The following is an 18,820-nucleotide window of genomic DNA, read 5'->3' as shown; positions in this document are numbered from 1 at the left end:
CATCCTTTTCCTGCATAACGTGTATCATCAACGCATCATTTTAAAGTCTCCCTCTTCCTGATTCTCTCTTGTATTGACATGTTTGTGTATTGATGTGAAGCCTTTGCTTGTCATGGCCCTGCTTCCTGTATGAAGGTTGTAACCAAGATCCAAAATATACCCAAACCTATGAAACAAAATCTGTACTATGTGTCCAACATGGTGAAAGGTTCAGACCCCAAAAACCTAATCTCGACAGCCAATCAGGTAAACATGGTAGCTTCATGCACGACTGCTACCATTCTAGGGCTATACCTTTGGACCACTGTCTCTAGGACACACTCTCTTTAGTTAGAAGTAATCCTCAATAATGTCTCAGCTAACCTATAGCACAAGAGGAATCCTGACCTTAACAAAAGAAAGGAAAAAAAAGAATTCCATATTAAATAGCAAGTGCATCTACGTAAATATACAGAGCAAAAACAGTGTCGCCACTGAACTCAATTCTGTCCGTCTGACTCACGCTCGCTCTCTCTCTGTATCTTCAGTCTCATCGGCTCCAACAGAACACACTCAATGTATGCTGGCCGATTGCCCACCATTGGCTCTTTTCCATGTGCAAATGTAGGACACTTGGAACAGACAAAAAAACTAAAGTTGTGAATTTGAAAGTTATGGGTGCACGCCAAACACCAGGCTCTCGGTTAATCTTGTCCTTCATATTACAAAAAAGACAGATACTTGTTCCATTTATATCCAGTGTCATTATATTGTTGTGGAAAATGTATCCTGACTTTATTATCACAAATGATACAAACATATTTTCTTTATTACTTGTTCATGTATCACACTTTGTATAAGCTCCTTGCACCTAAAAGGCGCAAGGTGTTTCAGTTTCTCTCTCTGTTTGAAAGGTGCTACCTTAGTTAGCATTTGTATCACCACTCTTGCTAAGACGGGTATTGTCAATTTGCTCCCAGTTAGACTTTGAGAATCGCTTTTGTATGGTGTTTCTTTGATCCTTTGATGTTTGTTCCTAGAATGTGATTATAAAAGCCATGAACATTCGTTGTCTCATTGAAGATGCTTGGTTAATGTTCCAACTGTGCCTTCCCATGAAGGATCATTCCCATGAAGGATCATGGGAAGACACAGTGGGAGGTATTAAATCCAATACTTTGCTGCCAAGTGTCCTCAAATAAAAAGGTGTATATTGACAACCGACCTGCTGTTGGTGCATATGGATTGATTTGGTGAAATTATGTTTAGTTTTTTGGTACAATATTGTCTTGTTCTTGATCTGAATTAAGAAGGCATTCATCTCTAATTGGCTCTGTTCATCTGACAAAATTATAAATATTCAGTCCGTTCTATCTAGCTTGTATTGTAGGTTGTATTGTGATGGTTTAACCAATGCAATATATAATACCAATATATCGCTAATTGGTTAATTTGGTTGTTTTAACCTTGATTTGAAATAAGTAACCAGCAGAATAAAAGTGTGTGTGTGTGTGTGTGTGTGTGTGTGTGTGTGTGTGTGTGTGTGTGTGTGTGTGTGTGTGTATGAGTCTGATTGTGTGGGTGGGTGGGTGTGCAATCTCATCTTTGTACATGTTTTTGCCACTATGTGTGTATGCATGTTTTTGATAAAGCGTACTGTATCATTGTGTGTGTGTGTGTGTGTGTGTGTGTGTGTGTGTGTGTGTGTGTGTGTGTGTGTGTGTGTGTGTGTGTGTGTGTGTGTGTGTGTGTGTGTGTGTGTGTGTGTGTGTGTGTGTAGAAAGCATCTAATCCAACGCTATGGGCTATATCAACAGAGAAAACCACTGGGCTAAAGTAGGGCAAGCTTCCCTTTTAACGCTGGCATGGACACACACATACACACACACAGACGCACGCACACGCACACACACACATTTAGATATATTTCTCATTGTGTTTCTGAGGGATTAACACCCATTCAAGTGCACGAGTGCGTGCACACACAATCACACAGACACACACACACACAGGCACACACACACACACACACACACACATCACAGCTAAGAAACACTGCATCACCAATCCACCGTGGGGAAAAAAGACATTAGGAACAAGCCATTATAACTGATTTGGTATGCCTCTGGAAGACAGCGGTAGAACGGACGCAGGGTAAAAGAGAGAGCAGAGGGGATTAGATGGAGGTAAAGAGAGATTTTCCTCACTTCCCTAGTCACCTTCTTTACATGTTTTCTTATTTTCTCCCTTCATGCTGTTCAATCTCTGATGAAAGCTGCATCTTCTCCTCCTTGTGTTTGTGTATGCGTGTGTGTTTGTTTGTTTGTTTGTCACAGTTTGTGCGTGCGTGCGTGCGTGCGTGCGTGCGTGCGTGCGTGCGTGCGTGCGTGCGTGCGTGCGTGCGTGCGTGCGTGCGTACGTGCCTGCGTGCGTGTATGCGTATGTGTGCGTGCGTGCGTGTATATGCGCTTGTATGAGTGTGTTTGTGTGCGTGTGTTTATCTGTGTGTGTTTTTGTGTGTTTGTGTGCGCGCAAAATGTCAGTATTTGTCGCTGAGCTAACTGGACATTTTCTGACAAGGTGTGGACCAGTCAAAGCTTCTACAGTCGCGCGGGCCCAAAGGAAGGGCACCTTCACACAAAGAGATGTGCGCATGTACGCACACCGATTCATGGCAAAAAAAAATAAAATTCACGCTGTCAGGTTTGCTTGCCTCTAACGTGTGGTCACATCCTACCCATTACCTGATAAAGTCTCAGTCCGGCACAGCGACGAGCGACGGTCACCGTGACAACCAGTGAATGCTCTGGTTCCTCCCCCTGACGCCGTCCCAGATCGTTTCAGTACCTACGTGCCAAGTCTCTTGATAAACCACCTGCTGGGCTTTAAAGTGAGCTCTCTTGAGTCTGAGATCGATGCCCTCTGGCCGATCTGGCAGCCCGCTAGTGTGTAGCAGTGTCACGACCTTCACTTTAAATACAGCTACCGACCGTGATCCTTTGGGGTCAAAGTTGTGACGAAGAACCGTTTGGTTCTCCCTTGTGGAGTTGTGGAGCCTCAGCGTGAATGCTAACACGTGCTAGCCTTCATTCAGGAAGCGGCGGGGAATAGCGTTGGTGATGCCTAATATGGTACAGTCTGAACGTGGAGTGAATGTTCTATTCCGGTCTTCTCCATTCTAGTCTAATCAAGCTAATATTCAGAATGAAACACTGACAGCTCGTTAGGGTTGTCAAAATGACCCACTCAGCTCAACAATGTTGAGAAATGCACAATGACTACAGAAATTATTCAGACTACCCCCAAACGGATATTATGATTCTGGTAACAAGTTCCTAGAATTGTCACATTTACTGAGATCTCAGAACTAACCATAGCATGTATACTGGACCAAGGTTATAATAACGTCCCACAATTCCTTGCAGCAGTCACATTTTAAGCGAGAAACATTTGGGCCGTTTTCGAAAAAATACAACACCCAACATGACATCACAATTATTTTCATGTTGATAAATATTATGTGCAACCAATCCCAATGTCACGATAATTCACAACCTTGGTAATGACGTTGCATTAATTGATATTCCTTCGTATCAAGCACTTAAGGGCAAGAACAAAAAAGAACGCGCTCATAATGACGTGGCATAGTGTAGGTGCCGTCGGATTCTCCTTCACGTCATTCCTCGACCTCATGTCAATCTCATCCTGGTCCAGGAAAAGTGATACAGAAAGGCTGTAGGACAAATGTTTTAGACTATATGCCACCAGAGCCCCGTTGTCTTGTTCCTAGACATATCAATTCAGGGCGGTTGTGCGTCTGTGAATATCTCCCTCCGCCCTTACCAGGCTGCTTTCCTTTTCCGACCGTCTTCTTACGGTGTGAATCCCCCGTCTTTAAGAGGGGAAGCCCAAGGATTACGCCAAGATTTGATCCGTTCACCCATTGGGATATTCAATGGATCAAATAACCTTTTCCAGTTGCCTCTGCCACTCCATTTGCCTTGTTTCCATTCCGTCTTCTATTTCCTCCCTCTTCCCCTCACATCATTTCCATTCGCATCCGCTCCCTTTACTCAATTTCCAATGTATCCTGCTCTTTTTCGGTTCAATTTGTCGAGTCCCTTGGTGTCATCGTGCAGCCCTGCCTTCTCCCGTGCCTCCTCCCCTCCTCTGCCATGCCTCTCTGGCCTCAAACCCTTCCCTTCTCCCGTTCACCTTTGGTGTTCACCTGGCCTCTTGTTCCCTCTCTAACATCCTACTGCGTTCTTTTTATGCAGATGGGCGGAAGGGAAGGGGGAGACGGGGAGAAAGCAAAATCCCACACAGATCGCAAGGTGTGAAGGAGAGAAATGAATTGGATGGCATCCAAAACAAGGCACAGGAAATGGATTTCATATTTACACATGGACACACACACGCTCCCACACTCACACACACACAGATCTTCTCAAGTGACAGCAGAGGTTGTGTGTCTCTCTATTTAACACAATCTTACTTTGCAGCTGACAACACTTGCGTGCCACACAGAAGCACTGTAGCACATGCACGCACATGCACACAGACACGCACGCACGCAAATAGGTCTGTGTTTAATGCTTTATATATTTTTTTTTTTAGTTTTATTTTTCACACTGTTGGGTCCGCATCCATCAAAAAAAAATTGCTGCAATTTGGTGGTCATTTTCAGGACCCATAACAAGCGGGCCTGAATTCTCATGATTCTGAGTGTTTCGAGTGTATGTGCATTCTGCGTTTATCTGAAACACATCATTAACATAATTGGGTAGCACATATAATAACTAACTTTGAAGCATCAATAATAAAGTATATTCCACATTTCCACATTGTTCATTCAGGAATATGGTTCATAAGCTTTTGTATATTTTTACAATTTAATTTGTAAACGATTTATAATATGTTAATAATGCTTTATAGATACACGATTAATGCTGCAATTCGTAATTTTGTATTTAGAAATTATTAGTAAAGTCTTGTGTTAGCTTATCTTAACTGGGGACTATATGCCTTAGTAACCATTGATAAATGACAAGTAAAGTCTCAATTTAATCAATTCCGGTAATTAGAAGGTATTTTTGGTATTTTTAATTTTGGTCTTGGCGTGAGGAAATCTATGCACGCACGCAAATAGGTCTATTGTATTTGTGCACAGCACTTTGGTCAACTACTGTTGTTTTTAAATGTGCTACATAAATAAACTTGACTTGACTTGACTATGCCTCAAGTGAGTAAATCTATGCCTCACTAAGCATTCATAAATAGCATTTAAAGTAATAATAAGTAGCATTGCATATTTAGACCTCACTTTAAATGAGCTCACAAAAAATACTGAATTAATCATGAATTGCAGCATTATTCAGTGTTTATAAAGCATCAATAAACAACTGAATAGTCTGTCAATCAAAAACGTATCATTGTTAATTATTTTACAAACTATTTTCCATGCATTTTTTTTTATAATCTCAAACTGATTATTAATTGTTTGCTAATGAGAATTACTTTAGGAAAAATGCTTTGTAAATGCTGATGTCAGAATGAATTCAGGCTACTCCATCAACCCTTCAAAGTGGCAGTCATCCTTAAGTGCTACCCGTCATTACATTCAAGACTCTAGTCAGGGTTAGCATCTATTATGAATGATTAAAGGATTAAAAAATGATTCATGATCCGCTCAGCTCACCGAACATCTTGTTGCAGACTTAATGCAAATGCTGTGAATGCTAAAGGAATAAAAGCCTTTATCCTAGCCGCGGAGGCCGTTCAATGGCTGCACATGGGTGATCTCGGGCATCCTCAGCTCCAATCCCGTTCGCACAAAGGATAGCTTTCGCAGAACTGCTGTCCCAAGTGTTGCCTCACGTATAAGGACCTTTTCAATTTCCCCATGCAAATAGCAATGCTGATTCAGTCAAGGATCTGTCATCGGCGACTATTCAATTGACCGTGCGCAGCAAGCCCGGACTAATCAGGAGATGGTTCTAGTGCTGGAGTGTATTTGAATATCTCCTCGCACCAATCACCAAGTATTTGTCCACCGAGCGTTCCATAGGTCTTTATGAACACCGCCAGTGAGAGATAGGAGTCATATGGGGGCACAACCGCTCCCATAATAGTTTTTCTTCTGTTGATGTAGTACCATGAGTATCACCCCCCCCACACACACACACACACACCCAATGTTCCTGAACATGGTCTTTGCATCATATTCCTTCAACAGGTATCGGGCTGCTTACCAAAACAGAACCCGAGGCTGGAGATTTCAGAGGGTGACAGGGTAGTGTATAGGGTCGGCTGTGCCTGTGGAGCAATAACGTTAAGGCACTTTACTGCAGGGACATAATGTTTTCCAGGGTTTGCAGCACAACGGCAGCAGTATTATGTGTTTTTGATTTGCATTTTGCTGCATAATGTGTCATATTCTCACAGTTGGCTATTTATGTCAGAGATACTCATCTCGCTCACTCCTGTGTTGACTGAGGCTGAAACCATGTGTGTGCAATCATGCTCTTCGCTTCTGAACAACACAGCTTTTAAGAGAATGAAACATAACGATAACCAATTCAGAACAAGAACAGTACGTCTGTGCTGATTCTGTGTGACATTTGAGGGACTAATGTTCACACTTGGCACTACGTTCCAAAACCAGATATGTATCTGAACTTTTTAGTTTCAGATACAATGTTTGCCTTGGTTATAGCATGTTTTGTATGATTCTCTGAGGTGGAGCGGCAATATAGTAACATAAATGCAAATTTGCCATACATTCAGTGTCCTTTGATGTCACCACTAATGCATGGCTGTCTTTGAGTTTAAGTGAGAATAATAGCAAAGGTTTGTATGGCAATGATAAGTCGGATTCACTACACATTGCGCTGTTCATAAAGTTGCAAACCCATAGGCTGGTCATTTGATATATAATATGGTGCTTAATGCCTAGGAATATTCAAGAATGTATCCACAAGTAGAACATGTCCCCATGGTAGGTTCTTGCTGTGTCTGGCAGCACATATTATGTTGGGATTTGCAGGACAGAAATACATGTTTTAAAAATATCACTAAGTAAAATAACCACTTATAAAACGATGTCAATACATTGGTAAGAATCACGGAGAACATCGTGCGACGGCACGTTGGACCATGTCCTTTATGTGACGTGGTCAAGTCGACCGGGTTCCACTGCCTTCGTCCATCGCCCCCGGTCCCTGGCCAGTGCTGCTCTCCATCAGTATGTCTGACATGATCTATATTCTTCCAGCCATCTGCCCACTGCCCTCTGCCTTGGCCCCTCTCATCTGTTTCTGGCAGGCTCCCTGCCCTCCCTACTACACTTATGCACCCCACACACACACACACACACACACACACACACACACACACACACACACACACACACACACACACACACACACACACACACACACACACACACACACACACACACACACACAGACACACAAACGCAAGTGTGCGCACACACACATTGACACCTTTTGTTATGCAGGAGCAGGTGGAGGATGGAAAATATTAAGGACCATTTTTCCATATTCATAAACAAGAAATCAGTATTCCCTTTAGCCGTCCAATTCCTCCATCACCCAGTGTGTGTGTGTGTGTGTGTGTGTGTGTGTGTGTGTGTGTGTGTGTGTGTGTGTGTGTGTGTGTGTGTGTGTATGTGCCTGCCTGGGAGAGTTCATGTTTCTGTTTGTTATTTAATGTGTGTGTGTGTGTGTGTGTGTGTGTGTGTGTGTGTGTGTGTGTGTGTGTGTGTGTGTGTGTGTGTGTGTGTGTGTGTGTCTTTGTAACAGATTTACCTTTTAAACACTCTCACCAGGGAAGGGTTCACAGTGCTATCTCCTTCCTAAATCTTTTTTCCAACACTTTCACAGCATCCTGTTCTATTCTGCTCATGTCTGCTGAATTGAACAATGTCTACCATCCCCCTTCCATTAATTTGCTTTATTTATCTTTGCCTCATTCTTCTTTTCAGCACTCTATCAAACAAACCATAATTATTGCTACATTTTTTATGAGATTAAAATGTAAAATATGTTTTTATAACCCCTTAAATCATTGATATACTTGTACACGTGTATTCATTTCTTATTAATTTGACACAAGATTTGCTTTGTATCACCACTAATCGCTTTGTAAAACAAATAATTAAGCAGGCATGAAATTCAACCCAATATCTTTGAAGAACAGCGACTAAAGAGTCCGTCTTGCTGGTATTCTGTTTTGATGGATTTATACGGTGTGTTTAAAGGCCGCAAAGATTGCCCCTTCAAACTACACTTATACTGCATGTTATATAAATCCACTATGAACACATATAACGCATTTGATTTAAAGAACTATCAAAGAAGGTGTATTCATTTTAAATTATCAAACTTAATGAACACACTGGGCCTTATTTTAACGGTCTGAAACGCAAGTGAGAAGCGCCAAACGCAAGTAGCTTTGTGGGAGGTTCTAAGGCGATGTTGCTATTTTACCAGCGGATAAAGGACTCTTGCGCCAGACGCAAATCTAAAAAGGGTTGGTCTGAAGTAGCCTAATTACCCGTAGGTGTGGTTTGGGCGTAACGTGCAATAAACCAATGAGAGTGCCATCCCCCATCCCCTTTAAGAGCCATGAGCGCATTTGAATCTGACGAGTTGCTATTTTGACAGCGCGTTTGCAGTCTCCAATGAGACATATACATGACCACATGAATTTCAAACTTCAAATGGCTCAGTTTATGGCCAAATAATGTGGCCTAATTCACACATGGAATAGAGTTTTCCTCCACAACTTCAGAAATACGTCCTCAAATAAATTTCGGCAAAGAAAACTTAACACACATGTGATATGAGGTAACTGTGGTTCTATTTAATGATGTACGCAATACATTAACAAACATTGTTTCTTACCAGTATTGTATGCATTATCGTTATCGACTTGTGTTCCTAATATGCATTTGTCCCCCCGTTAATATACATTGCCATAGACTGTATTATGCGTTACGTGTTTAGTTTGCGTGTGTTTAAACAGATGGACGCGTGCCCGCATTCATTAATTATTTTACACATACACACACACGCGGCCGCATTCATTCATTCTTTTTAACACTCACTCGCGGTAAAACAATGTTTTCTCACGATCAAATACTCATCAATCCTAAAAGTTATGGGCTTGTACACGATGTCTGTGTCAAGAAAATATGTGTTTGCTGTACGGTGTTTGCAGATGCATTGATTTAAAAGTACAACTTATTACCGCTGTATCAGCTGTTCTTTTCCAAATAATTTACCAAGAATGTGTGGCTAGGTAGATAAGAGAAGCAAAGTGTATGCGCGAGGTGCACAAGCAACATTATGCATGCGCCCTTAAAATAGCATCTGAACATCGCGCCACTGACTTTAAACCAGGTATTTCCTGGTTTGTGGCGGAATTGTTTTCTGAATCTGCAAAATAGCACCAGGGAACGTTTGCGCCAGAACACGCCTCCTCCTTTCGCCGAAGCGCCCCTTGGGGTGCAAGATCATTCCCTAATTTACCCACGCGTGGCGGTGGAGGGAAAAGAACGCTCTAGCAACGACACATGCGTCAGTGTAGAAAGTCAATTGCGCGGGATGCAAGATAGGGCACATGCACTGTCTGACAGTTCTTCCTCTTTTTCACATGCAAATGTTTGATTATTCGTAAAAAAAATGGCAGACTCGCTTAACCACCATCATTAGCTAGTAATAAAAGGGGCACATTGATTACTCAAATGCATGTGGCAATGGTAATAAATGCACCCTGATTGACCATAGTGAACTCTGGATAGTGCAAGGCACATTAAGTACCACTATGAAAGGAAATGAATGTTTACTTCATATATAGTAGAAGGGAGACTTAAAAGTCAGACTTTCTGTTTACTTATACACAACCAAATATTTTAATACGGGAAAAAGTTAAACTTTGGCGTGTGTGTGTGTGTGTGTGTGTGTGTGTGTGTGTGTGTGTGTGTGTGTGTGTGTGTGACACTAATCTGTCAGCCATCAATCATTAGTCACAGTTCATCTACAGTCTCCATAGCAACATCGTGGTCTTAAGTTGACAACAGACAGGTGCTGTGAAGCCATTGTCCACAGGGCTCAAAATATGCAAATCTCAACTGACTCATTGGCCAACAGGACTTAGTTCAGAAAGACCCATAAGTCTGTATGTGGATTACTTTCCAGGTCTTCTATATAATTAGCAACAGAAGCATGCATATCTAGTCTGACCTGTAGAGTATACATAATCAACTGGATAACAAAAACGTATTGCTTGGTATATATCCAATCTGTTCTTGTGGTCGCAGATTTTAAAAGCTTAGCCCAAACATTAGTGAGCGATTATGCATGACATCATCATTCCAGGTCTAGTAGGATGTGATTTTACCACCAGGTCAAAACAAAAATGGATGGTATTCCATGTAATGAAAGACGCATGTGGGTACGTTCATCAACAGAATGGTAAAAGCAGGCTGGTGAACCAACAAAAAGGGGTTATTTATTAAATCAAAAGTAGGAATAAGAAACAGAAGGCACGAGTCAAATGCCAATTCATTTTCACATTCGACGGTGTTATTCAGTGTCTGTTGATTAGAACGGCAAAGTATTTAAGTATCATTACTCAGTGACATTTAACTAAGATTAAGTGTCTTGCCATATTTAGTATAATGTCACTCAGCTTTCCCGTTATTTGGAATACGTCTTTCTTCTGATTTCACTCTTGAATGTGTGTTTGTGTGAGTGGCGCATTGTAGTGGTCGGTGCGCTGCCTGAGTAAAGTACACAAAAATGTAATTTGTGTTGCCGGATCTGCATCGGAATCGGTTAAAATAAATCTTTTTTTTTTTATGTATTTGACTACACAAGTAAGGACATAAAGAGGCATGGCCAGGAAATGACTGTTTGCTGTAGAGGTTTCGAAAGGCTGTGGAGTGATGCTGAGTTCTCCTGTTAGCTGGCCTGTAGGTAGTGATGAGAACATTAACAACTCCAGGCCTCCCGCCTCACACAACACCTGTTACAGCTGAGACCGCGGGGCAGGGGGGGGACAGAGACATAGTGGGAAAGGGGAGTTTGACAAAGAGGTGATAGAGGTGTGAACGAGTGAAGCAATGTGCCAGCCTTGCAAAACAGAGAGGTAGTTACACATACCTAGAATAGAACATTCCTAGAATTTAATTTGTATATATATATATATATATATATATATATATATATATATATATATATATATATATATATATATTTGCACTGGGCATTTGGCCAAACTTACTTTTAGTAGTAATAATTTTATAAGGATTGCTGTAAGCAAAGTGTATATCTACCTACATTATCTATCGATCGATCGATCGATCGATCGATCGATCGATAAACCTATACATATAAATATATAAGTACTACATATATAAATACATATATACTTCCATTACAGCATTCTGTAAATGATTATTATTACTAAAAGTAGGTTTGGGCAAATGCCCACAACACACTCTTATTTCCAGAGGAACAGTTCTGTTGAAGTTTTAGACATTATCTCCATCTGGTACAAACTTTCTGATGTGCTGGTGACAAGTAGAAGCAGCTTATGGAATTATTAGGGAACACAACGGTAGACAGTCAGACAGAACCAGCAGCCCCACTGCGACTTAGTTCTACTAGCTTTAGCATCTTCACTGGGTGAATCTTGAGTGTTTATGTTCGCTTCGATCCTTCACTTACACCGTCTCCCTTTGTCTACTTCTGTGTAGATCTCTCCGTCCTTCCCTCCATCTCCCCCTCCTCCCCCTTAATTTGCCGTCTCCCACCCTTCTTTAACTCAACACGCACAGTCACACACACACACACACACACACACACACACACACACACACACACACACACACACACACACACACACACACACACACACACACACACACACACACACACACACACACACACACACACACACACACACACTCAAGCAGGCAAAAACACACAATGAGTTACACACACACACTCCTACCCCTGGTGGGAATCCTGGATTAGTTCCATTGCCTGGTTATCTAGTGTTGGCCTATATTTTACAGTATAGTGTGCGTACGTGTGTGTGTGTGTGGGTGTCTGTGTGCGTGCGTGGTCCGTCTGTTGATGGGCAGTTACACGAAAATGCATTACTCCTATATCTCTGAGTTCCAGAAGTTCTTCTGAAATTGGAATACATTTCACATTACCAGCCTGGGCTGGAGTTGTAATCGAAGAACCATCGAATTCCTCGGCTGCTTAGACGTGGTGTCTGTCCTGCGGCCGCCTGCCCTCACCCTTGGCTGTGCTGTTGTGCTTTCTTCTGTTTGTTACTATTTTCATTCATGGTGTTGTGATGTTGTCTTTAAGTTTTGTTTTTGCAATGTTGAACTGATTTCTTTCAGCAACCTACCGGTTTAGTAATCACAGACCCACCCGTGTGAGTGAAAGGGTCACAGAGTATTGTCTTTCATGAGGAGCGGTCAGTTTACGGGAACGGGAATAAAGGAATGGTGCAAAGCTTCAGGTAAATGAAGGATAAGAGCAAACACAAGCGCCTTCATATGTTTACATATTGGTTTGTGCTTTGACACAGTAGCGGCTGATTCATCCTTGATGAGAAACAAGAGAGACGAAGGCAACCAGAGGAAAACATAGTCGAGTCTCTTGTGAAATCAAATCATGTTATGTCATTGTTGGCTTTGTGATGAGTGTTTATATCTCCTTTGGACACATGAAACATCTTCATAGTTTACCACAGTGCAGCACAGCAAGAGATAATAGGAATTACACCATGCAAATAATGATTTTGCACATTATTGTAGTGATCTTTAAGATATATACACATCTATACATCTATAGATGTATACATGCATAGATATAATCAATATGACTTGGATATTGATATGCTTAATGCAGTTGGGAAATAGGCCCAGGTATAATGTAATGCAACAACATTGACGTGGCAATAAATATATAGCCAAAGGTGTCATTCATTGCTTTAAAGTTTAGATGCATAACCTTCCACGAATAAGAGCAGTAAAACTACAACTAAAGCTAATAATACAAAAGTATGACAGAGAAATGGTTTGGACAGGGAAGAAAACAACATGTTTTGAAGATGATGACCACCATGACTACCACATGCAGAACACAAGAGCATAGCCACGGTGTGTATGCTGCTGTGTGTGTGTGTGTGTGTGTGTGTGTGTGTGTGTGTGTGTGTGTGTGTGTGTGTGTGTGTGTGTGTGTGTGTGTGTGTGTGTGTGTGTGTGTGTGTGTACTGTCAGAACAAAGAAACAGGATAGCAATGAGCTTTCTTAGTCTCCAGGTAGACACAAAGACACAAGCAGAGCTCAGCGTGCGCCGAACCCTCTTGCCTTCTCACCTGTCTCCCAGAGTTGTTGTCAACAGTCGCCATTTCTACCGGAAAAAAAACCTTCTTTCATATCTGCAGAAAACATAATTGCTGTATTTCCTTGCATCTGTACACATAAATATTCATAAATCAATATTTATTAGTCTTTAATGCCTTTTTTTGAACACTATGTCTCTCTCTCTGTCAAGCTCAATTGTGTCACTATGCACAGTAGCACACAGCATTATAATGTGTCTTTTATGCTGGAGAGTTTCTCCTTAAATCTGACAGTTTTGTCAAACAACTTTGAAGGGCCCACTAAGCACCTGCCGCCCTATCACAATCGTTGCGCTTTTATCTTAAACTCAATCTATAACTTGTCATCACATAGATATACTTCCCGCAATCAGTTCCGCCATAAAAATCCTCCTAACTATACGCATTACATGCATTATAGATGAAACCTCCGCTGGCAAAGAATTCTGCCAAAACACAAGAAAAAGTAAATATTTGTGTATCTGTATTCTTTCTGCATATACAGTAGCAACAGTAAAACAAATACCTTCATTTAATGAGCTGCCAGGGGGGAACTATATGCCAACTGAAACACTTAACAATTACTATTAAGGCTTCATTTAAAACAATTGAATAAAACATAACTAGGAACATGATCATCTGAATCCAGTTACAATTAAACATTGCATATTTAAAAATGCTAATTGCTGATCAGTTTGGATTGCATTATCGCCCCCATTTACTCCTGGAGAGAAGGAACAGATTATTTATATTCTCAGATATATTAGCAACTACATATGTCAACAATAACAAACAACACAATGTAATGTACTGTTTGTGTGTACGAAATTAAGAGTCAAGATCAAAAAAGGAAAAGCTATTGGACCCCTGGTGAGATGTATGTTCTTTGCAAAGACATCAAACAGAAAACAGACACCCAAAGAAATTATTCAAATAAACATCCGTACAGGTGAGATAAATAACTCCCACGAGGCTTGATCAAATCTTCCTAAACAAAGTAAAATAGGCAAAGAATTCAATAACAAAGGGAAACAAATTATGTGGGTGTATTTCGTCCGTTTTCTTTGCCTTTTGTTTTAATTTCCCCATCATTGCTTGTTTCACTTTTAAAAATTATTGTCTGTTATCGGCAGTATGAGAATTTTGTGCTATAAGTTAGAAAATTGTATAGTGACATTGTCCTTAGAAAATAGAATGCTTGGACCAATGGTGGGTTTGCATGGTTCAAGAAGCCATGCAAAACCTCCCATTGACCTCCAGGTAATGGGAGGATATCAGAGCACTAATGGGAATCCCATGCAACCTCTGGTTACTCCATGGAACTAAGGACCTATGAGGGAATCGAACAGAGATCTCTGGCACTGCTGGGTGAAGGCAGGGCCCACTGTTTCTTTAGGCCATCTCAATTGATAAATTTGTTGTATTGTATATTATGTTATTATATATATATATATATGTGTTTTTAGGTGTGCTTTTTTTAAATCCATAACATATTTATACTGTATGATGCACTATATTTTGATATTTTGAAAATGCTGAAATAAAAGTATGCCTGTGCGTGTGTGTGCCAATCTTGGCTATAGAGTCCAGTCTTAATTATTTTGATTAATTATGTTGATACTTTATAATCACACATAGGGCTGGGCGATATATCGAATATATGCGATGTATCGCAAGATGTTCTCCAGGGGATGTATAAAATGCCCATATCGCGAACATCGAATATAAATTGGGACGCAATGTTTCTTTTTGTCGCCGCCGGCATACTCGTTGTGCTTTCACGCGACGGGGCGACAAGATCTCATACAAAGTGAACGTAGAGACGCGTATCTGCCAATCAGCGTTCAACAGCGTGGCCACTGAGTGACATGTGTAACGTAACAGCCAACCAGCGTTCAACCGTCAAACTCGGTGCAGTGCAGTCCGGGGTGAACTGCAGCACGGAGGAGAAAGTGATTGTTGCCGTTTGCGACTCCCGGAGCTCTATATATAATAATATATAATATAATATAATATAATTGGTTATATAATATCACGGATAAAAGCTCTGTGCGCCTCCTGATGGCCGTAGCGTGGGGAGCTCTCATAGGGATTGGGCTTCTCGGGGTTTGTTTAACGCACAGCGTTCCCTTCTCTCGCTATTTCCGGTGGCTCTCTAAACTCACTCCCCCCGCCCATTGCGAGTCCACGAGATTCTCATGGACGCGCGTGTGTGACGTAGTCTGGAAGGCGCGCTGCTGTAGGTGCGTGTACCTCCGACTGGTGAGTGAGAACAGCCAGAAAGAGAAAAAAGGATGGAAACTGAGGATTTGGTTTCGAAAAAGAATAGCACTGGATCCTTCGTCTGGCAGTGTATATATAATAATTATTATTCAAACTGTTAATAAATAATTAACGGTTTGAATAAATGCTGTGTTGGTAAATCTAACTTGCTGTGATTTTCCTTTTCTTATGTGCAAGTTCTAAATTGTTCCAATAGAAAGCACTGATGAGTTTAAACAATATGTTGTTTCATGTAATCTACATGCAGACTTATGTTTCAGTAATACTAGAATTATTACTGACGTAATATTATGCCAGACATGGTTGAATCGAGCATTTATGATGTGCTCTAGAGGAGATTCAAAATATATCGAGATATATATCGTGTATCGAGATATAGTAAAAAAATATAGAGATATTCATTTTGGCCCATATCATTCATTTTGGACCATATGTGGCTTGAGTTCATTAAAAGGGTGTGAAGAGAGGGATAATGAGACAATGATTGGTAAACACTGACCTTACAGGAGGAGGGCATTGAGACTGAGGCTGGGAATATATATAGTGAGAGTGTACAAACCCCCTTCTAATCCATAAAATATATGTGTTTAAAAGAGAAATTATCTGTGCATTAAGAGTTGCTTGGAAATGCTTAAATGCACCCTTAAATGCACCTTACTCTTGCTGTTTACTTATACAAAATGTATACTAACATGAAAACTCACATATGCAACTACCTATCTTATATCTATTAACTGTTTAGATTTTTCTCAATAGAAATTGTTATTTCTTCTGAATTCTTGTCATGTACTTCTGCTGTTCGATCAAGAGAGAAGGTTGTGTTAAGGTAATTTAATCGAGAACATCATCAAAATATTTGTATCAAGTAAAGCAAATCCTACCCGGACCCTAACATTAACCTTAAGTAACCCAATAACCTTAACCATTTTCATTATCAGAAGCAGCTGATAATGACATTACAACTCATAAAATATTATTAGACCACCTCCCCCCCCAAAAAAGATCGATGTGTGGGCAATTTCCCCACACCATCTTTGTTGAGAGTAAAGATAGCTAGAATGCTGTAGCCCCCTATAGTTTTCTTTAGTACGCCAGTTCAACCTGGATGGGAATGCATGAAATGGGCTAGTGAAGTACAGTTTTAGCTGTGAGGCAGATGATGAAGCACAAAAGGCCAGTAAAGGTCAGACAGAGAGAGAAATCACCAGGAAGACATTGTGCAACGCCAAGGAACAAAATTACTAATAACAGACGTCATGACATGTAGCAATGTGTTATTTTCCCGAAAAAGGATATTCTAAGAAATTATGCAAATAATGTATGCAGGTAAAAAAAAAACCCTGCCCTTTTCAACAAAGACCTTGTCAAATGTCTACTTTATTTGGAGGCATTGCAATATGAGCTGGTTTATTCACCGTGAAATGGGGTGGGCCATGCGCAAAAAAAAAAACTGTCCTTTTCTTAAACTGTCTGATATGGCTGAAAATGTCGAATTACAGCTGGCACTCTGGCACTCCGACTGTACAGTGAGTGTCATTCCACATCAAGAAACAGACAGGCTTACGGAGACCAGCTGTCTGAGAGAACGCCCGGTTGTTCCGATCCCTTTCCTCTGTAAGCGACCTGCCCTGAAAATTAACAGTAAGAAGTGTGTGTGTGACCCCCCCGCACCCCCTCTCCATTCCCCAAAAATAAAAAGTGTATTCAACCAAGATAGAAAACTGTAAGCGCTCACACAGAACACAAACAGAGGGGGGCGGGGAGAAAAATAATCCTACTTCAATTTCAGGTTGCCTGGCGACGGTTGTCCATCATAGACGGACACGATGTCAAAGTCCTCCTCCAGAGCCAGGGTGACGAAGCTCAGCTGGATGCGGTTCCTCTCCCCGGTGATTATTAGCCAGGTGCAGTTGGCGTAGTTGGGGTAGCCGTGAGGGAAGCCCGGGGACTCGATAGAGCCGTTGAGACCTTGAACCACACCGCCGCACGACTCGGCTGGAGAGACAGAGAATCAAACACACACACACACACACACACGCATTATCATACTGGATTATCAACAACATTTCACATAAATCGGCGGTCGTACCAAGGGCACCGAAAAAAAGAAAAAAAGAAAATCGCAGACTAAAAAATAGCGGGGTGATGAAAAATGAGACATCTTCTGTGGAAACGCTTCGGCCACGAACGGGGCTCTTTGTGTCATTCGTCTAACGGGAAACACAAACGCATTAGGTTTCAGAGTGGTGACTCGGTGGTGTGCGACTTATGTTCCTATACTACTTATTGCCTATAAATTATTCAAGCATTCCAGAATGATGGGAATTGGTTTCGCGTGAGCTTTGCATAATGTGGAGTGCATAGGCAATAAGACAATCCACCCTGGTTTTTAGTTGTGTAATGGTATGTTTTGCTGCCGCCACCGCCGCCTCGGTTTGAGCCTTCCGCCACGAAATGAAAACCTTCCTTTGTGTGATGTTATCGGCGCGCTATGGTGGATCAAACTTGGCGTTCGGACAAGGCCCCCGCCGCAAATATCGGCCTGCAACGGACATGGGCCGTGTTAAGCCCCGTTAACGCAAAGTGCATTATAGTGAGTTCCTGTCCGCAGCTCGTGCATTTACAACATGGACAGGCGCCCCCTGGAGGAAACAGATTTAGGATCCTGAAGGCGCCCGTACCACTTTCTACCCTCCAAGGACTGCCTTCATGTGAAATCAAAGAGAGGGAAAGACACATGCATGAACACACACCGGGCTATGTGCTATAATACTTTTTACTTGCTAAACTCCCTTGATATTACAAAGCCACACACAAAACAGGGTGCCATGGGAAAAGACAAGATGGGAAGCCCACACATTCTCTAACCTCCCAGAACACGCATGCAAAGACCACCGTACTCTCTGAGCCTCAAACAGCATGTCAAACGGATGAAGAGAAAGAGCCAGAGAGCAAGAGAGCCGGAGAGAGACAGAGCATGAGAGAGACAGAGTGAGAGAGAGAGAGAGGGAGAGAGGCTGTGTAGGTGGAGAGGAGTTTGGCAGTTTCAATATCCTATATACAAAATATCTTCTTTATTAAAAAACCGGTGGTATTTTGGGACCCAGCAAATAATGAAAACAAA

The 18,820-nt window shown here is 41.5% G+C and overlaps 1 protein-coding gene across 1 annotated transcript in view; it reads right to left on the bottom strand.

Moving 5' to 3' along the window:
• LOC132471834 (CUB and sushi domain-containing protein 1-like) overlaps nucleotides 1–17,880 on the bottom strand; it is a 210,665-nt gene extending 192,785 nt beyond the window's left edge. The window contains 1 exon segment of the mRNA XM_060071151.1: nucleotides 17,475–17,880. The gene's annotated coding sequence lies outside the window, so the exon portion shown is untranslated.
• Nucleotides 17,881–18,820: the final 940 nt, after the last annotated feature.

The sequence above is a fragment of the Gadus macrocephalus genome, chromosome 14 (assembly GCF_031168955.1).
Source record: "Gadus macrocephalus chromosome 14, ASM3116895v1".
Lineage (NCBI taxonomy): Eukaryota > Metazoa > Chordata > Actinopteri > Gadiformes > Gadidae > Gadus > Gadus macrocephalus.
Note: the sequence above shows the minus strand (reverse complement) of the source record. Positions and strands in the feature narration are given on the sequence as shown.